This window comes from Dermochelys coriacea, chromosome 8, assembly GCF_009764565.3.
Source record: "Dermochelys coriacea isolate rDerCor1 chromosome 8, rDerCor1.pri.v4, whole genome shotgun sequence".
Taxonomy (NCBI): domain Eukaryota; kingdom Metazoa; phylum Chordata; order Testudines; family Dermochelyidae; genus Dermochelys; species Dermochelys coriacea.
This window is the reverse complement of record NC_050075.1, coordinates 8,473,622-8,499,095: the sequence shown is the minus strand read 5'-3', so window position 1 is coordinate 8,499,095 and position 25,474 is coordinate 8,473,622. Positions and strand designations below refer to the sequence as shown.

Here is a 25,474-nt window from a genome sequence, read left to right as displayed (position 1 = left end):
CTGAAGCACTAGACATAATGAATGGGAACAAAACCTCAGCGGGGGACAAATGCAATTTGTCTAAACAAAACTATCAACTCTTGCATTAATTTGACTCGTTTAAGCTTCAGGATACTGCTGGCCTGAATTCAGGAAGACTGTACTCCATGTAACAGCATTGCTCCTGAAACATGAAAAGGTTTCTGAGCAGGTAAAAGATTAATGGGAAGGCCTGTCTTTTGACTGATGAATTTATAATCTTGAGCAACAAGTGCACTCTCATATACTATATCTGCGAGCTGTAGCTCACGAAAGCTTATACTCAAATAAATTTGTTACTCTCTAAGGTGCCACAAGTACTCCTTTTCTTTTATATCTGCCATGTGAAACACAAAATGAAAGAACCTCATGTTACAATCTCAGATCTCATTCAACATCCAGACCAGAAAGTTAATACTGTCACTAACCATCTGTTCAAATGTTTGCCTGGCTACAGTTCTGATTATATTTATGTGGAGCAAAAGTTAATCACATGGACAAATAAGTAAGAGTACTCTTGGGCAGGAAATTCAGTACCATAACAGTTTCTGGTAAAATATGTAGCTGACTTTGCTCTACTCGGCAATTTCAACCACATAATCAAATTGACTGTTAAAAAATTGCATTGAGGTCAATGGTGTAAACCACTTTGGAATCTCTGAACAAATATTTTTGTGTTTGCTTTACAGCCAATTAAAAATGTCACCAGAGAATCAATGTGAATTAGATCAAAGTTTGGAATATGCTAATTTGCTGCATCTTGAACTGCAAGTTTGAGACCACTTGCTAGCATTCAGTAGTAGTATGGCACAGTGAATTTTGCAAGCATTTTGTAATTACTTCTTCTGATGGTCAAAGGTCTCAATCATCTAAAATTCACTTATTTTTGCCAATTGGTCTCTATTTGAAATGATCACAGCAACAGTCAATGGATTCTTTCCCTATCTATTTTTAAATGTGTGACAAAATAGTGTTTGTAACTCAGGAGACTGTATACTCTACAATCAGGGTGATGGAAGTATCAGCTTCCCCCTTTGTCCCAACTACATGCCTCATCTGGAGGTGGCAACTCCAGAGGTGAAAGGAGGGTCCAGGTTCCCTTGCCCATTCATGGTCTTTGACCTCAGTAGGTCAAGTGACATAGGTTTTGGCAATGTGGACATTTTTCACTGAGAAATGGAAGTGGAAAAAACAAGGCAGACATTAGATGATAATGGACTTTTGATCACTATTTAACTTGTGCACGGTTTCAAATGCACAATCTAAAGATGAAAAACTCTACACATTATATCCTAGTATCAGTCCTCAGGTATGCAGTCCCCCACAGCTATTCATAGCTCTCTAGCATAACTCCTCTAGATAAGTAACAATTCTTGGAAAAACCTGTTATGTATTTGAAGATGTACTACTACTTTTGCAGACTGGTCTCCAGACAGATAGATGCATTCTATGGGCAGCTGGTGATCAGAAAACAGTGATGTTACATGAGCTTGAGCAATAAAGCAGCTTTCCGATGCAGAATCCTAAAATATACTGTGACTAGGTCCGAAATAGAAAGCCTAAGAAGGAAATCATTTATTTGGATCTATTACTAATGCTTTGATTGCTAAGTCTGTCACCAAGATTATGTATGTAATAAGTTTTATGGTCATTGTTTTCAAAGCATATCACGTGCATTGCTCAGAAGTAAGCTGGGGAATGGTCCCTTTCTAGTTCTTTTTACACGTTATATTACACGAGAACAGTCTTGTTTCACATCCACGTAACTACAGTTTGCTTTATTTTTTGTTACATGCCTCTACTTATATCTAGATATCCTGCCTGTCACTCAGACCCGTAACCTCTAGGTCCTCATACCCAGGCTATATCTAATTCTTGCAGATTTTTTCTGCATAACATCTCTAACATACAGCCTTTCCTATCCATCCAACTAAAACTCCTGTCCAGGCTCTCCTCATCTTGTGTTTTAACCACTGAAACATTCTTCTCTCTAGACTTGACTATTGCAACCTTGTCCTACTCATATCCATTCAATACTGATAGAAATATCATTTTCCTAGCCAGTTACTTTGACATAACCCCTTTTGGATCCCTCCACTGGACCCACTTTTCTATGGCATCAATCATAAGCTACTTATCTTCATTTTCAAGGCCATTCATAGCCTATCCCTATCCTGTCATATTATTCACTATTGAGATGTCAACTTCTACCTTCAATTGCCAATGATGCTAGGCTCTATCACGTATGTTAAATTTTCAAACAGGCACCTTCATGCTTTCTATCATGCTGCCCTCAGTCTTGAGAGGAGCTCCTCCACCAGCAAAAGGATTATCCTGCTTCAAAGCCCTACTTAAAATTTTAATTTCCACGTCTAAAAGAAACTTGACAACAGCCAGGCTGCTGGTGTGCTGTTTCCTTGTACTACCATCTGTCAATCTATATCCATCTGTTCTCTCTTGTTATACATAGGCCATGTCTACACTAGCACTTATGTCACTCATGGGTGTGAAAAACACACCCAAGCAACATAAGTTTTGCCGGCATAAGCGCTTGTGTGAACAGTGCTATGTTGGCGTGAGACACTCTCCCGCCAACACAGCTATCACCGCTTGTAGAGCAGGTTTTATTATGTTGATGGGAGAGCTCTCTCCCATCAGCATAATGCGGCTACATGAGTGCTCTCACAGCAGCACAGCTGTGCCACTGTAAGCTTATAAGTGTAGACATGGGCTTAGACTGTAAGCTCTTTGGGGCAGCGACAGCCTTTTTGTTCTGTTTTTATACACCACTTAGTACAATGGGGTCCTACTCCATGAGTAGAGCTCCTAGGTACTACAGTAATACAAACAACATACTGTATCAGAGTAGCAGCCGTGTTAGTCTGTATTTGCAAAAAGAAAAGGAGGACTTGTGGCACCTTAGAGACTAACAAATTTATTAGAGCATAAGCTTTCGTGAGCTACAGCTCGCTTCATTGGATGCATTTGGTGGAAAAAACACTGGTTTTGGTGTTTTTTCCCCAAATGCATCCGATGAAGCGAGCTGTAGCTCACGAAAGCTTATGCTCTAATAAATTTGTTAATCTCTAAGGTGCCACAAGTACTCCTTTTCTTTTAACATACTGTATGCTATTCTTCCCTATATCTGAGTACATATGTCTCTGCTAAACAGTTCCTCCTATTGCTTCCTACACCAAAATTTTCAAATAAATTGCTAACGTTATACTTTTAGTTGCAGATAACTTGCTATTGATTTAGCTGGCCTAGAGGCCACCAGTCAAGGATCTAGCAAATGTATATGCATAGAGCAAAAAGACGGTTTTCCTTATGTTTGATTTCTTGTTCATACTTTTCATGCTTGCATAAAGAACTTAAACTTCTTTTAAGGGATGTCATTACTTTTTGTTAAAATACTTTGTTCCTCATGCTATTTACTTTAATAGTCTTTCTAGCCCTCATATCATGAGCTTTTTTTTTTTTAAACAGCCAAATACCATTTCCCTTATTGTATCAGCTTTCTATTGAAAATGTAGATCAGAACGCTAAAGCCTATTAATATTTTTGTTATTTTTTTAATCTGCTTTTCTGTCCCTTCTACCAATTATCCCCTCTCTCATGCACAGTACCCTCCAACTTCAACCCCATTCACACCTCACTCCATCTGCTCCTCCAGCTCCCCAAGGATCCTCCATCTTCCTGCATATACCCCAAAGGACTCCTCCAAACCCACACTATGTCAAAGTTCTCCTCCAACCTTACACACCCACCAATTCCCTCTGTCCCACTGCCTTCAAGGAGCAGTGGGCACTGTCTAGGGTTCTCTGCTAGGTATCCCCCTCTGGATCAATGCTTCTGAACCTGTGACCCTCACTCCCATCCCAGTTTTTTCATTTGTTGTCCCCCATAATCTTTTGATGCCTGGATTCAGTGGCTCCTCCCCATAGGCTGGAGGAAGGGGGTAGCGGCTATAGACGTGGGGGCCTGCTCACCCCCCCAGAGCCTCAATGGGTGTAGTCATCCCTCACCAATCTATTCCATTCACCCCACCCATTTCTTCTGCCACCACCCTGCCAGTTTGCTGTTCTGCAACTACTTGTGCCCCCTACCTAATCTTAACGGCCCTATCAACATGTAATCCCATGTACCCCCCAAACAGATCCCCCCCAATCCACACTGCCAGATCCCATTCCCTCTTCTATCAACCCTCCCGCCCCCAACCTGATCCAATCCCCCTGGCAGGCATACACCTCCAAACCCCACCTCGAACATCTAGACCCCCCCCCTCCCCAACCTTATCCCTTATCTCTTCACACCCAATTGTCTGCAAGCCCCCACATTCAGCCCCCCACCGACCCGCACCTCCTTTCAGCCCCCTGCCTGACACCTCCAGATTCCCTCCCCAATGCACAGATCCCTGCCTCCAGACCCTCTCCCCCCATAATTCCCCCAGTCCTTGCAGCCCCCCCCCAACCCCACAGGCCCATATCTCTGATTCCCCCTCCCCCCCCCCAGCAGCCCCTCATATCCCCCCACTTCCCTCCCTCGGAATCTGCTGCGGTCCGGCCCGTTTCGCTCTGAGGGAAGCTCCGAGCGCGGCGCAGGCCCTCAGCGGCCTCGCGCCCCGCGCGGCGGCGGCGGCGGCGGGGCTGGAGGCGGGAGGCGGGAGGCGGGACGCGGCGCTCCGGCAGGCCCAGCAACGCCCCGCGACTCGGCGCGAGGCTTGTTTCGCGCAGCCAATGGCGCGTGGCGTGCGGTGAGTGTGGGCGGCCTCAGCGGGCGGAGATGCTGGAGGCGGCCGCGGCCTCCCCGCTGCCGCCATGATGCTTGTTTGCTTTCAATGCGTGTGAGGGGGGGGGGAGGGAGGAGGAGGAGGCGGGGGGGAAGCTGCTCTCCCGTCCGGCCCGCGGCAGGAAACAAAGAGCCAGGCAGGCAGCGGAGAGAGGGCGGCGGGGAGACGGGGATGCTGCAGCCACAGGTACGGGGAGGGGCGGGGGGAAGCGCCTGCCGCCTCTGTGGGTACCCCGGGGCCTCACCTCGAAGGGGGGGGGGCTCTAGTTCTGGGAGCCGGGCAGAGTATTAGCAGGGAAGGAGCGAGTATTATTACTCCGGAGAGGGTATTATTGCGCTTGTGGGGGAGGGGAGGCAGAGAGTACTGCTGCTTTGAGGGGGCAAGGGGCGGGTATTACCGCTCTGGGAGAATGGAGGTGGGGGAGGGGGAGAGAGGCGGGCGCCCCTAGGTTGGGGGTAAAAGGGATGGGAGTACCCTGGGTGGGTGTAGTATTGGCCCGGGAGGTGTGGGCGGAGAATGGCTCCTTGGTTTGGAGGTGCGCTTGGGTTGGAGGGCTATTGTTATGGAAGTTGTGGGGGGTAGTGTTGCTCCGGGGGCGGAGTAATACTGCTCCGGGGCAGGGGAGGAGGGGGAACTCTTGGTCTGGGGGAGGGTGGATGGTAGTATTGCTCGGGGGCCTGGGAAGTAGTAGTGATCTGAGTTGGGGGTGTCACTCCCTTAGAGGAAGGATTAACGCGTCGTGGGTGCTAGCCGGGAAAAATGGGGGGTGTCTTTGCTCTGAGGAGCAGGGGGGCTGTATGAATACTCTAAGTGGTGGGGAGTTTTGGCTGGGAAGGGGTATTCCTCTCACAGGGCTGAGTGAGGAGAGGGGATGTCACTGGAGAGGGGAAGAAAGGGTGGGGAAGCATTATTGCTTGAAGCTGGGGGGAGGCTCTCAAGGAAGGGGGCTTGAGGGGGTTGTTGTTATGAGAAACTCTGGTAGGAAATGGGGCTTATTTTTCAAGAGGAATTAGATTGAGGATTTATCCACAGAATAAGGGAGCTGAGAGGAAAGGGGCTTCCTGACCTCAGTAGCTTATTGCACCCCATATTTATTTGCATTTAGGAAGCAATTTTACTACTTTAGGGTGGATTTGCAGTGAGAGGAAAGAGTGGAGGCTTCTTTCAGAGGCGTTAGGTTTATTATTCTCTTTTCAAAGGCTTATATGCATTGAGAAAGCAATTAAGAGGCAGTGACAATGGATTTGAAATTAGTATAATGGCATCTGGAAGTTTTTCTGTGTAATTGAGTTTAAAATAATTAAACATAAAGACAGAGGGAAATGACATCAGTCTGATAATTGTCCATCTACAGTCAGACCACAATTTTCCATCAGTCTCCCCCCTCTGCATTGAGATACTTTAATTCATTTAAGCTGATGTATTCTTTTTGTAAGTGTTGTTTATGAACAAACAAAACTGGCTTGTAAACAAAATCTGTTTTCTGTTGTGAGAGAAGCTTTAACTTGCATTTGCTGCTGATGGTCTAAAACTGAGGCCTAGCTGGCAGGGAGGCCACAGCAGCAACTGCTTAGATCTGTCTGAAATAGAAAGGAAAGAGTGTTAGACTGTGATTGACAACCCTGCTGTCCAATGCAATGAGTGGGGAGGGCAGGACTTGCAGTGACATGCAGGTAAGTGGCTGGGCCAGAGAGACTGTGGGACACACACACACATGTAGGCGGTAAACAGAGGGGAATTTGGATACATATCTCTCAGGTTTCAGAGTAGCAGCAGTGTTAGTCTGTATTCGCAAAAAGAAAAGGAGTACTTGTGGCACCTTAGAGACTAACAAATTTATTAGAGCATAAGCTTTCGATCTCTCAGGGTTACTCCAAAGACAAGTTTATGCAATATGTTTACATGAAGAGATGTGTGCATATCTTTAATAATGGAAATTATAATAATATCCAACTGATTAGGTTACTAAGCTCTTGAGCAAGCAATTATTTCTGTAACTGGTAGTTTGGGGGGGAAGGATTGCTATTACATTTGTCAGACTCTGGGACAAACATGCAGGGAGTAAGCAGTTGTGAACTAGATGCAAGACCTACTTTGTCTACTCTACATGCTCTTAAATGTGAAGAATTTTAAGTTGCTATGTGTCCAACTGGCCAGGTTAGCACAACTCTTACAGGGCAACTCCTCATATTTTGCCCCAAATTTAGATTTTAAAAACAAGCTTTTACATAACCTGACCAATAATGTCTCTACAAATTAAAAAAAAAAAAATTCCTTGTGAAACTGGCTTCATTGTCCCATCCACACTTCATGTGGGGGGGGAAAAAACAGAAAAATGGCTTAAGTTTTCTTTTGATCTAAAATATTAGTGATGTAGAGACAAAAATTGCTTGAATATGACTCTCTAGGATAACAGTTGATTTATAACTATTTATGGCTCTTCAATTGTCCTTTGTTTAGTTTCAGGGGGTTATTTTATTTATCTGGATTTCACTTTTATGGGTAACAAATACAAAATTAAAAGGATTAAGGAACACCTGTGATAATTGTCTGGTTTTAAGTGTGAAGGTTTGCAAGTGTTGACTGGTAATTTTACTGTATTTTGCATTTTTTTTTTTTTTTCATCCTAGAGCAGGTCTCGTAATTGGGAATTTATCAACATTTCCACTGGGGTAATTTTACAGGATTATCTGCCCTGTGTTGTTCCTGCTGGTTCATCTGGACTCTGTGGAGTTTGCTGCTAGCAATGAAGCCTTCTGTGGGGGTTTATTCACGCTATTACTGAAATGGAGCCATTCGCATTTGGATTAACGCTTTATTCACTTTCCACTTGAATCGCTTGGATCAGTCCATTTATAAAAAGGAGACTACTATGCATCTTTTTTGTGTTTGCATATTGAAGTTGAACTCTGGGTGCATCCTTGATGTGTTCAGGCTGTTTACTTTGCTTGAATGTTAGAGGAAGAACTGAAATATAAAGATAGATGAGACTATAATACTGCATGGGCAGGTAACTACTTTTGGTATTTTATATTTTCAGATCTTTTCCTTTTAAAAAAAGAATATAGTGTCCCCAAGTTTTAAGAAGTCTTGTGAAACTGGGTTCACAGTGGTAAATGTTGGAAATAAAAATACTGAGATCAGGATATTCTAGAAGTGAGCAAGAAAAGAACTATTAGTAAACCTGGTGTATTGTTTATAATGGAGAAAGCTGCTTTGAAAACTAGAAGAAATGCTTCCAAGATTACAAGATTTACAAAAAATTATGCACCTCACCACAAAAAAGTTTAACATCCCTCTAAGGCTATGTCTACGCTGCACTTTCATGGGTAAAACTTTTATCACGCGGGTGTGAAAAAAACCACATGCCTGACTCAAAATTTTTATGGATGAAAAGTGCCGGTGTGGACAGTGCTTTGTTGGTGGGAGACACTTTCCTGCCAACAAAGCTACTGCCCCCGTTTGGGGTGGTTTTGTTTTGTTGGCAGGAAAGCTCTCTCCCGCCGTGACTACGCTGCGTGCCTTACAGTGGCAAGGCTTTAGCGGCACTGCTGTAAGCTGCACAGTAGACATAGCCAAATACAGTAAGCACTGCTATCGCTTTATAAGACGCTATCATGTATATAAAATCCCAGCTGCACAACCTTCTACTTCCAAACCCAAGAAGGTGAGGATTTTTGTTTATAGTGCAACATGCAGTATTATCATAGTATTATCATAATGCCTAGGATTTCCAGTCATGGAGCAGAACCCCATTGTTCTAGGTTCTGTAAAAACACAAGCCAAATATAGTCCCTGCCCCCAAAAGATTGCATATTGTTTGCTCTGTTTTTTCTGCCAGCAGAATATTGTAATTTACAAGAACTCTGTTAATCTTGTCATGTAATTTTGGTGATACACATGAATCATGGGTAACTTGACATTCCTGGTCCAGACAGCCACACTAATTAAGTGTGGGTTATGTGTGGATCACATATTTGTGAAGGAAGTCTCCATTTTTTCTTTAGAGTCTAGGATTGTATACACAATACCCGTTACATAAGTCAATGCTATTCACATAGATTTCCTTTGCTCCTTACAATGTTTGTTGTTGTTGTTCTTGTTGACAAATGTTAATACTTAAAGGTAGCAATTTGTAATGATGTAGAATCAGTTTGAGAAGAAAATACTTCAAGTCTTAAAATCTGATGAGAATAGCCTTGTAGTTAAGGCAGCAGACTGAGTCCCAAGATCTGTCTATGGCAGAACTATAAATGAAACCAGAGGTTATACCTTGCCTGGGTCACATAGTGTTTTTTTTATTTTTAACTTCAGAATAAATTACACACTCCACAAAGGAGTTCGCAAAAAGAAAAGGAGTACTTGTGGCATCTTAGAGACTAACAAATTTGTTAGAGCATAAGCTTTCGTGAGCTACAGCTCACTTCATCGGATGCATTATAAATGGAGTTATTAGGCTAGATTCAATAATGCTTGTAAAGTCTTTTGACATGGAAGCTGCTATGTAATTTTGAAAGTTTAATAGTAAAGTACACAGAGTAGACTCAAATTGAACCTCTGCAGTGTTTAGTCTAGCTCTACCTGACATAGTGTTATGCATTCTTTACCGTAATCCAGTTTTGGTGTGTTAGACTTGGAGGTGTGATCATTTTATAGATCTCATAAGTCATAGCATTTATTGTAATGTCCGATGTTTTAATTAGGCTATAAAAGTCCACTTATTTTGAAAGTTGGCATGTATTTGTGTACACACACATAGTTTCCATTTTAAGTGAATTTCTGCAGTTGAGTTAAAGCCTTGAAAATGTATGTAACAAATGCATAGATGGAGGTCGCTTATCAAAAGCTGTTAAGATGCTTTAAGCTTTCAGTTTTTCAGGGATTAATAATTATAACTCCAAAATAGCTTTGATTTTTAAAATTTTTTGCCAACTGCCAGAGAGAGGTCTGCAAGATAGCGTTTTTTTTTGTTTGTTTTTGTTTTTTGTTTTTTTTTTTTACAAAATAAATTACTCAAAGCCCTTTTGTAAAACTGCTGCATAAATGGCTGTCCAAGAGCATGGGATTTGGTGGAGCTGTCAAGAAGGGACCAGGCAGTGGCCAAGAAAGATTTAAAAAAAAAAAAGAAAATGTAAACAGCAGTGAGAGGCGTTGGAGAAGAAATGCTTGCCCTATTGGAACAGAGCCCATGCTGTAAGAGATATTAGGAGCTCTGCAGAGTAGGTTCCTTCTCTGTCTGTGGAGCTCCTAAGATTTGTGGGAGAGAGGTTTCCCAACAGGCACCTTAGGAGCTCCACTTGAGAGGAGCCAGCATGGCACTTCTGTGCATCTTTGTTTTAGCAGCTAGCGAAGTTCCTGACTTGCAGAGTTTCCAAGCTTGGTAAGAGAGAGTTCTACAGGACAACAGGAACCTTCCTACTTCAAGCTTGCTCCAGTGGGTTTTGATTTCTAACAGCCCTCTTACTGCAGTATCTCAGACTTCCTCCCTCCCTCAACTCCTTCCTCTGCTGTCATTAGGGGAAAGAGGGGATTTGACAGCAGACTGTGGCTGGAGGGGTTTATAGAATGTGCTAAGTTAGTCTGAAGTAGGGTTTATGGCATCAGGTTGCTGAAGTGGAAGGGGGTTATTTACTGTGCTGCACCATGCCACGATACCAGGACCTTGTTGCATATTATTTAGGTTTAATGTTTAGTATATTAAAAGATCTTTTAGTCTTTCTGCTTTGGATACTTTGAGAAAAACGAATGACTTAAGGCGCTAATCCTGCAAGTTGATCTGACTTCCGTGGAACTCTACAAGTGGAAGGATCTGCATAAGCAGATCAGCTTGCAGAATCAGAGCTAATACACTACATTTTAAGAATTGACTGGTATTCATGAACAGACTTTATTCCATATGTTTGAGACATCTACATAGATTGGAAGGCCTGAAGCTAAACCAAAACACAACTAGGTCTGACTGTATACAACATTATCTGCATTGTCTGCTAGGATAAATGGGTAAACACAGTAGCAGCTCCATAGCTAAGATTAAGACATTGTTCTTGCCCAGCTTTGACCATTAATGGCTATTTAACTGTCGCTAAAAAACTTTGTAAGAAAGTTTTGCAAATGTAGTATTATGCTAGGGAAGGCTATTTTAGGAAAGTTTGAGATTACATTTCGCCCACTCAAACAGGTTGGCTTAAAGACAAATTATGGCTTATTCTTATAGAAAACTTGCTCACAGACCTAATTTTTTTATTTGCGAGTTCATGAAACCTGCAGTAGTTAAAATTTTTTTTACTCAGTAATTCTGCATGAGAAAGCTAATCTGTTGGTTACTGTGCAGGAGGGAGAGGTGGCTTGACCTAAGAGAAGGTTCATGTACACTCAAATTAAGATAATGCTGCCCGGATTTCTAGTGCTGTAGTTTGGAACATAATGAAATCCATAAATAAGACATCCATAGGGATGTTTAACTGGGTGTGAAACTCAATGTTTAAGGTAAGGAAGTAAAAATAATCACAATATACTATGGTGATAGCTTCATGGTCTTAGCCTGTTGTGCTGTCAGCTTCAAGCAGTGATACTATGGTTAGAATGTTACCTATTTCATTACCACTAACGCACTTTAATAACATTTAAAGATGACGAACATGGAATATCTAGCCTGGCTTATAATGGAATGTTATGACCATCCTCAGCCAGGGAAACATGTGACCCTTTTCACACCAGAGAGGTGGCAGATAAGAGCTAGGCTTGGTTCATGCTTAAAACTTGTATCAGCATATCTATGTCGGTCAGGGATGTGAAAAAACCACACCCCTAACCGACATAGCTATGCCAACAAAACCATCAGTGTACATGCAGCTATGCCAAGAGAAGAGTGCTTTTCTTGACACACAGCTCATGTCGTTGCGGGAGGTGGTATTCCTACATTGACAGGAAAAAGTCCTGCAGTCAGCTGTGTCAACATAGCTGTCCCGACATAGTCTCTGGATTGTAGACGGCCATAGAAGCTTGGTGCTTCTAAGTCATGTTTTAAAATTTTGTGTGGCTTTTCCATGTATCTTAGTTGATAAACCCTGGCTGACTGAAAGGGAAGTCTCACTGTTAACTGGGGAAGGTGGCACAGTATTTGCTTCCTATTCAAGCTTCTGTTTTGCTCTGTTTCTTGAAAACAAGAAATCATGTTTTCATTGAATTTTGCAATTTGCAACTCAGATGCTATGATACTTTACCTTATAAATGTGTAATCATTTTCTATATTCTTGAGATGTTTTGATAACATTACATATTTAGTTTGATGTATTGCAAATGCACCAGCTTTTCAGTAATTTTTATAAGGATAATTAGTAAAGTATTCTTTGTACATAAGCTAAATATATATTTACATGAGGTTTTAATGTTGCCCAAAAAGCTGTTCAGGTTCAGTGGCTCTATTGTAGTATTATATTAAACTGTATTATATTAAATTGAGTATAAGCCACTGATTTAAGAACTGAAATTACAGCAAAGTAGACTTAAGCATCTTGGTAGGACCAGCCCAGCAGTCTGGTTGCATTGCACTGCATACCCTTTGTTGGAATATCCTGAACGCAAGAGAGAGCTTGGTCCCACAATTCTTGAAAGTATGGGAAGTGGAGTGGCCCCTCTATCTCCAAGTAGTTGACCAATGGTGTCTAGTTCAGGAAGGCGCATGTTCACCCCAAGTACGGTCATTACAACACAAGGTTTTGAGGGAGGGTTGTGAAAGTTGGGGTATTCCAGGGATTCTCTACCTCGCCTTGCCTTAACCATCAAATCAAAAATAATCAGAATCAAAAATAATGCAAAGAAGCCTTTTAAACTTCTAGTTTTTGGCTTATATTCTAGAATATTTGTGTGCATTTTGTGGCAGAATAAAAGGATTAGTCTAATGTTGATATTTTTTATCTGTTTTGCAGCTCTCCTAGTGTTCAGCCATAAGTGGTTTCCAATCTGGACTTAACTGGGAGCATTGCAAAGCTGATGACAGAGGGTGCAAAATCCAGAGCAGTGTGAAATTTCCTTACTTTTTTCTGGCAAGTTTTTACCAGTAAATATTTTGCATATCGGAAGCCTTACTGTAAGCTAACTCTCTAAAGGATTAGATGTGAAGGGATACAATTTCTTCATTCAGGTGATACACTGGACAGATCGTTCATGTAGTTGATAGGTGCACATTGGCTATTGAAGAGTCAGTTTGTACATTTACAGAATTCATTGGATGCCCAACCATCAAGAGGCATCCTTTTCCATGATCAGATCATACGCAAACCATATGTAAAGTATTTGCAAGGTTCGTGTTTTCAAGGAATGAGTTAGAGGCTTATTGATCTACTTTGAGGTCTGGACAATCTGTGACTACCCTGATTCCTTTTATCAGTATATGGCTGTTTTTCTTAAATAGCAGTTGGTGGCTAGGTAGACAGGATATCAGCCTCTTGACTATTTCTATAATTTGAAATGCCATTGGTTTTAGTGTTAATATATTTTCTTCTTTGTCTGTGGCAGCTGACTAACATCTAGGCCAGGCGTGGCCAAACTGTGGCTCATGAGCTGTATGCAGCTCTTTCACAGTTAAAGTGCAGCTCCCAGAGCCCTCCATACCCGCCATTCTCCACCTACCAGACTGCGGGCAGAGCTCAGGGCTTCTGCCCTGCAGCAGAGTAGTGTGGCTAGGGGCTTCTGCCAGAGATGACTGCTGCCTGTAAGAGTGCGGGTGGAGGGGGCACAATTTAAAGGTTTGCCCCTCCCAGCAGCTTGAGTCACACACCCCAAAGCAGGCTCTCCCTCTTTCCCTCAGTGGCCCCTCCCTTCAGCTCACAGGTGTTAGCTCTGCTTGGAGAGGCAGAGGCAAACAGCGGGGATCTGGAGGGAGGGGGTCTCTGCTTTAGCTCCTTGGGGAGAGGCCAGTAGCAAAAGCAGATGAAGCCCCAAGCGCAGGCAGGTGCCTCCCATGGGGCTGAAGCTCCAAGTCCCTCCTCCCTTCAGGACTGAAGCCCCAAGTCCCAGCAGGCGCCTCCTGCAGAGCTGAAGCCCCAAGCCCCGGCAGCTATGCCCCAGCTCTTGAACTTCTGAAGACTGTCACATGTGGCTCAGAGAGTCAGTAAGTTTGGCCACCCTGATATAGGCCTTTATGTAGGTACCTATTTATAACTATTTAGGGAATTGTATTTAGGAAGGTGAACTGCTTTATGGCCAAATTCTGAACTCCTTACTCAGGCAAATTGCTATTGAAGCTATTGGCAATTTAGCTGAGTAATAACTGAGTGCCTAATTTGCCACCCTTAATCCAAAGTTGTATCTTACTCCAAAGGTGATCCCAGTGAAATGCAATGTTAGCAGAGTCAGGCTGTGTGTGTGACAACCTCAGACTTTGTCCGTTAATAGGAAGAATTCAGTTTTATAGATGCATAAAGGCAGTGGTGAGCTGGAGTCCGTTCGCACTAGTTCGTGCGAACCAGTTGTTAAATTTTGAAGCAGTTTTAGAACCGGTTGTTAATCCGCTTCCCTAAGGGGACGCAGAGGCTTTGATGGGCTCTGGCAGGGAAGTGATGTAACGCCGCCTCCGGCCGCTGGGGGCGCTGCGCTGCGGGAGCCACGTGGGCTGCTGTCTGGCTCTGGGCATGAACTGTGTTGCTGCTCCTGCTCCCTTGGCCCTGGGGCTCCCGATGCTGCCTGGTAGGTCCCCGGCTGCTCTGCTGGGCCTGGGCTGCGTTCTGCTGCTCGGGCTGCTTCGAGTCGCTTTTCCCGTGAGCACCCCCTGCCCTGCCTCCAGCCAACCCCTGCCTCCAGCCAGCCCCGCACCCCCTGCCAGCCCCGCACCCCCTGCCCTGCCCACAGCCAGCCCCTACCTCCAGTCAATCCCTGCTGTGCCTCCAGCCAGCCCCACACCCCCGTCTCCAGCCAGCCCCACACCCCCTGCCCTACCTCCAGCCAGCCCTGCACCCCCTTGCCTCTAGCTAGCCCTGCCCCACGCCCCTGTCTGCAGCTGGCCCCACATCCACTGGTGCCCTGCAGTTCCTAGGGCAGTAACCCTGCACACCTGCTTCAATGAGGAGGGCAGGGAGCAGCTGGGACCCACACGTGCACACCCTAGGGTGACCAGACAGCAAGTGTGAAAAATCAGGACAGGGGGTGGGGGTAATAGGAGCCTATATAAGAAAAAGACCCCAAAATCGGGACTGTCCCTATAAAATCGAGACATCTCGTCATACTAGCACACTCTCACATGTGTGGGTCCCCACCACTCCCTGGAACGGAGCTCATTTCTAGTTTAGGCCCATCTTTTTAAAAAAGAACTTTAGGCAGGGTTAACGCACGTCCATATTTTCCTGGACATGTCAGGCTTTTTGGTTGTTAAATCGCCGTCCAGGAGGAATTTTTAAATTTTAAAATTTAAATTTTAAAAATTCCTCCCGGGAAAATACGGACATATGGTAAACCTATTGGTACAAAAAATACATACTGGGGCACATCCCTTAAATCAGAACTTCTTATAGAGAACCGCTTGTTAAGATTTTGGCAGCTCATCACTGCATAAAGGATACATACAATAAGGGGTCTTGACATTTAAATGCCAAATATACTGCATGTATACTAACTATGATTAACTTGATTGGATAGGGATAAAGAGTTATTCAATAGTTAGCCCAAATATAAATGGAATTTGCTTTGAGATAGTCCATATAAAAATCAATAGGCTAATTGATTTCTACTCAGGCCATCTCACTTGACAGTCTAAAGAATAAGAACTGGTATTGCAGTCAGGCTGTGAAATTGCCATTATAATCATCCTTTTCACTCAGCTTTTTCAAATGATTTCCAGCTTTTAATTCTCATGTTTAGTCTCAAATATGCATTTTTTTTCTTTTGTTTTTTGAAGTTTCAGAAAAATCTGTTCAGCTGTGTGGATTATTGTAAGAAGAAAATTTTGCACAGTTAAGACTCTGAATTTTATGCTGGGACTGTATCTTCCTATATTTTTCTACAATACCTACCACAAGGCGGGGCTCTGATCATGACTGGGGGTTACTGGCACTTCCACAATAAAAATATTAAAATCAATACAACTTCAAAATTTCAGGTATTTTTCATATACAACAGCTTTAACTATCAGCATCATTATATATATCATTGCTGAAAATTGACTCATGTAGCTACTCTAATCATCCTTGGCTATATCTACACTGCAGTTAGACACCCGCGGTTGGCCCATGCCAGCTGACTCAGACTCAGACTAAGGGTCTGTTTAATCATGGTGTGTATGTTCGAGCTCAGGCTTCAGGTAAACAGCCCTGCGAGTCTGAGTCAGCTGGCACGGACCACCAGCCTGTTTTTAATTGCAGTGTAGACATAATCTTAAAGCCCTGTTATTTATTACTCTGAATCCTCTTTACACCAGGTGGGCTGTCCTGGGCAGGCATGTGGTATGCCAGGAGAATACCCCCAGCATAGTAATGTTTTATTCCCAGCTGCAGAGCTGGCTTCTTCAGCTAAGTGCTACTTCTGCAACAGCCCCAGATGAAGGGGACGTTCTGAGGTGGAGCAGAGGGAGGACTGATCAGGAAGGGAGGTGGTGTGGCTGAAGCAGATCTGCCTGCACCTCAGCTGTTCTGCACCCTGCAGAGGCCCACTGGGTCTATTTAAGCTGGGCACAACTTGGCTGCTGTCATCTGAGCTGGGGGCAAAACTGGCTCACAGCTGTTGAATAGGAAAAGTGAAAACTGGCCTGTCCTGGCACAAGTGAAACCATAGCGAATAAATTAGGAGTCTTTCAGAACTTCCAGGCTTCGGAGATTTTATCCTTTAGTTTGTGAAACTCTAAAATGTTTCTTGTTCCTTTTAAAGGAAAATGATGGCTTTTTGGGAAAAGACAAGACCTTATTTTCCAATTGTAGAGTTTGGTTTCTGGATTTTTTTTTATTGAAGGAAACTACTCAAATTTAAAATGGAAAATTGGTAGGGTGTTCCCTGCAGGCTTGATTTTATTAAGAATATGCTCTGTATTTGCCTTCCCACAGAAGGCCTTTAAAAGTAAAGGTGACTCAAAAGCACCAGGGAGACGTACAAATCTAATAGGGAACATAGATAGCATTCTTAGGAGGAATGAGTTGTGGACTAGAGGCCATTTTTAATATGTATCTGATTGGATTCTGAGTGCATCAGACTTTATGAAACCTGCTGAATAAGGCTTAAAGGTGTGCTGAGTAAGCAGAACTCCACCTCAATTGAAAATAGCCTAGGCTTATGCTAAGAAAAGTTTTTTTGGGACTTTCAACATAGAGCTGGGCTCTGTGCCTTTCAGTTGGTGCTGAAGGCTCATTGCAGCTGACTTCAGTTAGTTAGATTTTAAGTACTTTACAGAATTTGTTACAAATCTTTTAAGAATCTTTAGGTTGCAAAGAAATTAGCTACATAACCTGTTTTTATGTAATTGTGAGGAAGTATGTAAATTTTAGAGTAGAAAAATCAAATCACTAGTTTTATATAACTAATCATATTCTAAACTTGTTTGCAAGAAACAAGGATGATAGATTCTTTTAGGATTTTGCATTTGTATGTCATTGTTAACTCTTAATGCAGTGATGTGTGTGAATATAAATGATTGACCTGGGGTATGTCTACACTACAAGTGCTACAGCAAGGAAAGGGTCTTCTCCATTGCTGTAGTGAATCCTTCAGGAGAGAGTAGCTAGATCAACGGAAGAATTCTTCTGTCAACCTTGTGGTGTGTATCCCGAAACTTAACTATATCTCTCAATGGTGTGAATTTTTCATGTTCCCTAAGTGACACAGTTAGTTTGACCTAAGTTTTAGGTTTAGACCAGGCCTTGGTCAGCAAGAAGAGGAAGTACAGCCTGTGGTTTTATATTGCTAGGTAACAGAAAAATATGTTTAACAATTATCAGAAGGGATACCCTTGGACCACTGACCAGGTTTGTGTCAGATATACTTGACAGAAGATTCTTGAATAGATTATTCTGAGGTTTAAATTCCAAGTGGGATAAAAGGAATCTTGCATTTTCTCATACTTTGTGGTGGTTAAAAAATTCCTTATGGAAAAATCCTATGGAGGCATCACACTTGTGCTGCTTCCATATGCTGCTTCAGTAGGGTCTATAGGAACGACAATAATCGGATGATGATTGCATCAGTTTCATTTAGTCATAGCAACAAGGGACATTTAGGTTAGACAGTAGGAAAAACTTCCTGACAGCAAGGGAGGTTGTGGAATCTGTCATTGAAGGTTTTTTAAGAACAGGTTAGACAAACACCTGTCAGGGATGGTCTAGAATAATACTTAGTCCTGCCTCAGTGTAGGGGATTGTACTAAATGACCTATTGAGTTTCCTTCCAGTCCTACATTTCTGTGATTCTGGCCAAATGAAGAAGTGATGCTAAATTCTGGAAATACCTGAAATCAGGCTCCTTTATCTTGAAGGAGAACTGCTAGAGTATAATATCTTTTGAAATAGGAGAGAAAATAAAACATTAACATCACCTTAAAAAACGGAAAGAGACAAGGGGGAGTATGATTGAAACAAGGGCTTGAAAAGAGATGAGGTAATGGAGAGAGAAGAGCATTAAATCCAGGTTAGGAAAGGAGAGAAATATCAGGGGGAATTACTTAATTTTAGATAAGAGATAGCTTTGGCTACCAGTTCAATTAACAAAAATAGCTCCCAGGAAGGTAGCCAAACCAGATAACCACACCTCATAACATCAAGGAATTCTCTTATTCCTGTTCTCAGAGAGAATTTGGATGAAACTCTTAACTGAGAATACTTATTTTCAAAGATTTGGGCATTTTTTTGTTATCTGGTAGTCAAATTGCTGAAGCTTACCAGTTTTGTACTGTGAATATTAGAGACTTAGGTGTTACAAAAATTGTAATTTTCTAACAGTGCCACCACTTTCTCATGATGTAGGCTGGAAGTAATGAACCACAGTGCAATTACTACGTAAGGAAGGAAGGGGACAGAAAACCAGAACAGTCTTTTAGCTTAGTATAATTTTTAAAATTCTTGTTTGGGGAATGGGTAGAGTGAGCCTGTTCATAAAACAGGAGTGAGAATTTAAGACGGTGCTGACAGAAGAAACTCAACCTGTTTGGGCCCCACAGACTACCTTTTTAATGGAAAGCAAATGCAACACAGCATCCCTAAAGATGTGATGTTTACATTATATTTTAAATAATTGGTCCTCACCAATCAAGTACTCTTCCCCAATACAATGTATAGAAGGCGTTCTCCAAAGTTGCAGCACATGATTTACCTTCCATTTAAAGAGGCTAATTTTCAGAGGTCCTAACAGGTAGTTTTTGACTCTCTTAAGTAAAGGCTAACAGTTTTAATTTGGCTATATAGTTTGTTGAAAACTGCTGTCATGTCTTTCAAATGATCTAAAAGCAATGTACTTTGAGTTCAGTTAAGATTTTGATTTTATTAAATAATGTTAATATTTAACTAGTGTCTGGATGATGGGAATGGGAAAGGACCTTATTTCACATTTGCTACTGCTTTGTGGGTGGGGATAGATTTCTGCAAGATGTGTTTAACAAGGCAAAAATACTATTTGGGTATGTCTTCACTGTAAAGTTAACTCAGGTGATCAGTGCTCGGGTCTGAGTACCCTGTTTAATTTACCTTACGGGTGAGCAGCCATATTGCAAAACCACACTGGAGTTACTGTGTCCTCATTGTTGCTACCTGTGTGTCACTCAGTCTTTTGGGGACATATTTCCCCATATCAGTAAGCTGAGCCACTCTGTGAATCTTTCCCAGTGAATTGTAGGATAACTGGTCTGTCCTCCTGGACACATGGGGGGTGTAATTGTAGGAAGGCATTGGAAAAATATCAGCACCTGTATGATTTACTTTGCATCATCACTACAAATTGGGCAGGTTACCCACCAGCATGAAAATCCCACTCAGGCTTTAGTCTACGGGCCCAGATGAACTGGCCAGCCCAGGTTGAAAACACCATATTTGTGAAAGGGTTTCTTCTGTGCACGGTTGGGGGATTAAGGGCAACACCCAAGAGCATAAGTGAAAAGTTACTCTGCAGTGAAGACACATCCTCTTACTGTTGATGCAAAAAAAGCTTACTTTTGTAACAAAGAGCTGGAACCTGTTTTCAAATGAAAGTTTGGATTACATGGGAAACAGTTGTTGCCAAAGTGTCAGGTTTGCAGAATTTCCACCAGTGAACGGTCTTGTTTGAGCTTCCAACATCAGTGTTTGATGAGAACTACTGTATGTCACATGTACCATCATTCATTTTCCGATGTAATCTTTAGCCAATATGAGGGTTTATAATTAGTAATGAAAAGTTGCTTGTACATTTCTATCTTTTAGCCTTCAAGAAAGTCATTTACTGTATATAGTAGGTCTTGTAGTAAGTTGATAGCATTGTCTTGTACAGATAGACCCTGGATGAAAAATAACATCTTGTTCCTTTTTCATTTTGCCCTTTTACATTTGGATTACACTGTTTGTGTACTTTATTCACTGTTTGTGTGTTGTTTTGTTTTTTACATTAAAGTAACAATGAGTTTCGTTCAGGAAAGATCGCTAGTGTCATTGAAGAATGTCATAATTCAGTCTGAGGCTTTCCTAGTCTGTATACCTAATGTGCAGTTTTTAGTCCTTAGCATGTTGTAATTGATGTCGGGCTCTGTTCCAGGAATGTCTAAGCCTCCTGCTATAACAGATAAAGTTAATAAGACTGAATTTTTGCCAGAACAAAATTAGTGTAGCGTTGCCTCCTTGGCTTCGGGAGTATGGCCCACTTGGACATAGACAACTGCAGCCTTTGAGGTATAGAACATCTCTTATCAGATCTTCTGACAGATCCTCCAGCTGAGCCCCCATTGTCCCCCTCTTCTGTGTTATGGGGAACAATCTTGGCTCAAGTGATCATGAGCTAATTCAGTTCAAATTAAATGGAAGGATTAACAAAAATAAATCTGCAACTAGGGTTTTTGATTTCAAAAGGGCTGGCTTTCAAAAATTAAGGAAATTAGTTAGGGAAGTGGATTGGACTGAAGAACTTATGGATCTAAAGGTAGAGGAGGCCTGGGATTACTTTAAATCAAAACTGCAGAAGCTATCGGAAGCCTGTATCCCAAGAAAGGGGAAAAAATTCATAGGAAGGAGTTGTAGACCAAGCTGGATGAGCAAGCATCTTAGAGAGGTGATTAAGAAGAAGCAGAAAGCATACAGGGAGTGGAAGATGGGAGGGATCAGCAAGGAAAGCTACCTAATTGAGGTCAGAACATGTAGGGATCAAGTGAGACAGGCTAAAAGTCGAGTAGAGTTGGACCTTGCAAAGGGAATTAAAACCAATAGTAAAAGGTTCTATAGCCATATAAATAAGAAGAAAACTAAGAAGGAAGAAGTGGGGCCGCTTAACACTGAGGATGGAGTGGAGGTTAAAGATAATCTAGGCATGGCCCAATATCTAAACAAATACTTTGCCTCAGTCTTTAATAAGGCTAAAGAGGATCTTGGGGATAATGGTAGCATGACAAATGGGAAGGAGGATATAGAGGTAGATATTACCATATCAGAGGTAGAAGCGAAACTGAAACAGCTTAATGGGACTAAATCGGGGGGCCCAGATGATCTTCATCCAAGAATATTAAAGGAATTGGCACCTGAAATTGCAAGCCCGTTAGCAAGAATTTTTAATGCATCTGTAAACTCAGGAATAGTACCGAATGATTGGAGAATTGCTAATATAGTTCCTATTTTTAAGAAAGGAAAAAAAAGTGATCCGGGTAACTACAGGCCAGTTAGTTTGACATCTGTAGTATGCAAGGTCCTGGAAAAATTTTTGAAGGAGAAATTAGTTAAGGACATTGAAGTCAATGGTAAATGGGACAAAATACAACATGGTTTTATAAAAGGTAGATCGTGCCAAACCAACCTAATCTCCTTTTTTGAAAAAGTAACAGATTTTTTAGATAAAGGAAATGCAGTGGATCTAATTTACCTAGATTTCAGTAAGGCATTTGATACCGTGCCACATGGGGAATTATTAGTTAAATTGGAGAAGATGGGGATCAATATGAATATCAAAAGGTGGATAAGGAATTGGTTAAAGGGGAGACTGCAACGGGTCCTACTGAAAGGCGAACTGTCAGGTTGGAGGGAGGTTACCAGTGGAGTTCCTCAGGGATCGGTTTTGGGACCAATCTTATTTAATCTTTTTATTACTGACCTTGGCACAAAAAGTGGGAGTGTGCTAATAAAGTTTGCAGATGATACAAAGCTGGGAGGTATTGCCAATTCGGAGAAGGATCGGGATATTATACAGGAGGATCTGGATTACCTTGTAAACTGGAGTAATAGTAATAGGATGAAATTTAATAGTGAGAAGTGTAAGGTTATGCATTTAGGGATTAATAACAAGAATTTTAGCTATAAGTTGGGGACGCATCAATTAGAAATAACGGAAGAGGAGAAGGACCTTGGAGTATTGGTTGATCATAGGATGACTATGAGCTGCCAATGTGATATGGCTGTGAAAAAAACTAATGCGGTTTTGGGATGCATCAGGAGAGGCATTTCCAGTAGGGATAAGGAGGTTTTAGTACCGTTATACAAGGCACTGGTGAGACCTCACCTAGAATACTGTGTGCAATTCTGGTCTCCCATGTTTAAAAAGGATGAATTCAAACTGGAGCAGGTACAGAGAAGGGCTACTAGGATGATCCGAGGAATGGAAAACTTGTCTTATGAAAGGAGACTTAAGGAGGTTGGCTTGTTTAGCCTAACTAAAAGAAGGTTGAGGGGAGATATGATTGCTCTCTATAAATATATCACAGGGATAAATACAGGAGAGGGAGAGGAATTATTTCAGCTCAGCACCAATGTGGACACAAGAACAAATGGGTATAAACTGGCCACCAGGAAGTTTAGACTTGAAATCAGACAAAGGTTTTTAACCATCAGAGGAGTGAAGTTTTGGAATAGCCTTCCAAGGGAAGCAGTGGGGGCAAAAGATCTATCTGGCTTTAAGATTCTACTCGATAAGTTTATGGAGGAGATGGTATGATGGGATAATGGGATTTTGGTAAGTAATTGATCTTTAAATATTCAGGGTAAATAGGCCAAATCCCCTGAGATGGGATATTAGATGGATGGGATCTGAGTTACTATAGAAAATTCTTTCCTGGGTATCTGGCTGGTGAATCTTGCCCATATGCTCAGGGTTTAGCTGATTGCCATATTTGGGGTCGGGAAGGAATTTTCCTCCAGGGCAGATTGGAGAGGCCCTGGAGGTTTTTCGCCTTCCTCTGTAGTATGGGGCATGGTTGACTTGAGAGAGGCTTCTCTGCTCCTTGAAGTCTTTGAACCATGATTTAAGGACTTCAATAGCTCAGACATGGGTGAGGTTTTTCATAGGAGTGGGTGGGTGAGATTCTGTGGCCTGCGCTGTGCAGGAGGTCGGACTAGATGATCAGAATGGTCCCTTCTGATCTTAGTATCTATGAATCTATGAATCCTCCAGCTTTAAAGTTCACATCCCCTTTCTTAAACTTCCATCACAGGCCATAACAAATCCCACTTGTGTTCCTCTTCCACCCTGTTATTTCATAAGTGAATGTTCACTAGCATGGGATTGAGCCTGCCTTTCTGGCAGGCTTAGTTTATTTGGCGAAGAACTCGTGGTCTTAAATGTACCCCAACTTTGTGTGTCAGCTTCTGCACTCCTACTTTTAGGACAGGAACTTTGCCTCTATCCATGATTCTGCCGCAATATAATCCTTTGCGTCTGTATTGGGCATGTACTAATTCTTTTTTTTTTTTTTTTCAATTGGCCAACTTGCCTCACAGCACAGGCCGTCTTCTGAATTAATCCAGTGCCTAGATTTTTTTTTTTTCCCTTAAGACAGCCATTTCAGCCTCCAGGGTATCCAATTTAGGAGGGTTTCAGTATGAAGCTTAGTCAGCTCCTTCTCGTGCAGCAACCACTACTGCTCACCGTTTTTTCCTTTACTCTGAAATGGACCAGTGGCTTCTACCTCGGTACGGCTTGTGTCAAAACTTCATCGCTCAAGGAGCATGTTTCTTCGAGCTCCTGCAAGTCCACAAAACTGACTGGAATGTGAGTCAATTTACCAGCCTTTTCAGTTTTTTTTCTGTACTCTGTGCAACAGAACCAGTCGTTAAGTCACAGGTAATAAGAGGGCAAACCTACCTATGTGCTCTGTATGTCTACAGTCATAACACCAACAGCTGAGCCCCAGGTCTTGGTGCACTGAATACCTGTGTCTCTTTTTGCTGATTGCAAGACCCCCATAAGATGTCACTGCTGCTTCTTGAGCAGTGCCAATCACCTCTGCAGAGCTCTCAACTCAGGACTTGGTATTTCAGGGACAATGGTTGTCTCTGCCTGGTCCTAAATTCTCTGGAATACCCTATATATAGCTCCCTTCTGTTCCATAGGTAATGTCTGCTTGTTTTCCACACCTGACACCAAATGTGCAGTGGACTCTCATTGGCTTAGAAAGGTTTGGCAGGTGATTGCTTGAGCTCTTTGGCAGACATTTGCTATGCATAGCCAGGTCACAAAGCTGACATGGCCCTCCAGCTGAGCCCCCATTGTCCCCCTCTTCTGTGTTATTGTCTCTTCTCCCTGATGCTGGATTCCTTCAGCAACAGCACTTTTTTTTTTTGTCCCCTCACACCCTCCTTTAGCCTCTTGAGCAGTGGCACCCCCTTTCGGTAGGGCTGCATACACACTCAGCAGGCAGCTGCCAGCAATAGCCTCTTTCCTCTCCCCTTACTCCTTTTTATCCCCCAGCATGCCCCACTTCTGATCACTTGACTCCTTGTCAGGTGACTACTCATTGCCTTGACTAGGAGGCAGGCCAAAACTAGCACAGGTGCAGCTGAGCTCTTAACAAGGCAACTTACCCTGTGACAGCTCCACTGAAACTAGTCACCAAAAAGTATCCAATGGCCTTTTCCTGGCCTTAGCTCAGAACCAGTACTTTCCATCATCATCCTTCTCGACCTGTCAGCCACCTTTGACACAGTCTACCACACTCTTATTTATGATTTCTTGCTTGGCTTCTGTGACTCAGACATCACCTAGTTCTACTACCTCTCTAATGGTTCCTCCAATGTATCCTTTAGAGGATCCTTTCCAACCCCCTAAAATTCAGTGGGAATTTGGCCAGAGAGCGTCATCTTTGGTCTCCTGTTCTTCTCCCCCTGCACCTTGACTCTGCGCACTCTGATCTGCAAACACAAGATCAACTATAGTCTCTATGCTGATGATTCTCAAATCTACCTTTCTACTCCAGACCTTTCACCTTCTGTCTAAAGTAAAATCTTAGCCTGTTTCCCTGGCATGTCTTTGAAGATGTCCAGCCATCAGCTTAATCACGATGTAGGCAAAACAGAACTCCTATTTTTTCCCCCCGAAGTTCTCTGCTTCTTTCCCTCTTCTCTCAATCATTGTGGATAATACCACCATGCTCCTTGTCACTCAGGCCCATACTCCGAGTGTCATCTTCAGCTCAGCCCTCTCTAGATCCCCATCCAAGCCACATCTAAATCTTTCCAATTCTTTCTGCATAACATCCCTAAAATATGGCCTTTCCTGTCCATCTGCACAGCTGAAACTCTTGTCCGGATTGTCGTG

General features: G+C 42.5%; 1 protein-coding gene across 13 annotated transcripts in view; it reads left to right on the top strand.

The window, feature by feature from the left end:
• Positions 1–4,862: 4,862 nt before the first annotated feature.
• Positions 4,863–25,474, top strand: part of CNOT6 (CCR4-NOT transcription complex subunit 6) — a 55,345-nt gene continuing 34,733 nt past the window's right edge. For 2 of the 13 annotated variants that reach the window (XM_038412341.2, XM_043491354.1), the window contains exons 1-2: positions 4,867–4,993; positions 7,438–7,817. The gene's annotated coding sequence lies outside the window, so the exon portion shown is untranslated. Of the gene's footprint in view, positions 4,994–5,801; positions 6,481–7,437; positions 7,818–12,735; positions 12,853–25,474 lie in introns of those variants that run through there. The other 11 variants (XM_043491357.1, XM_038412343.2, XM_043491362.1 and 8 more) reach the window with 11 other exon arrangements.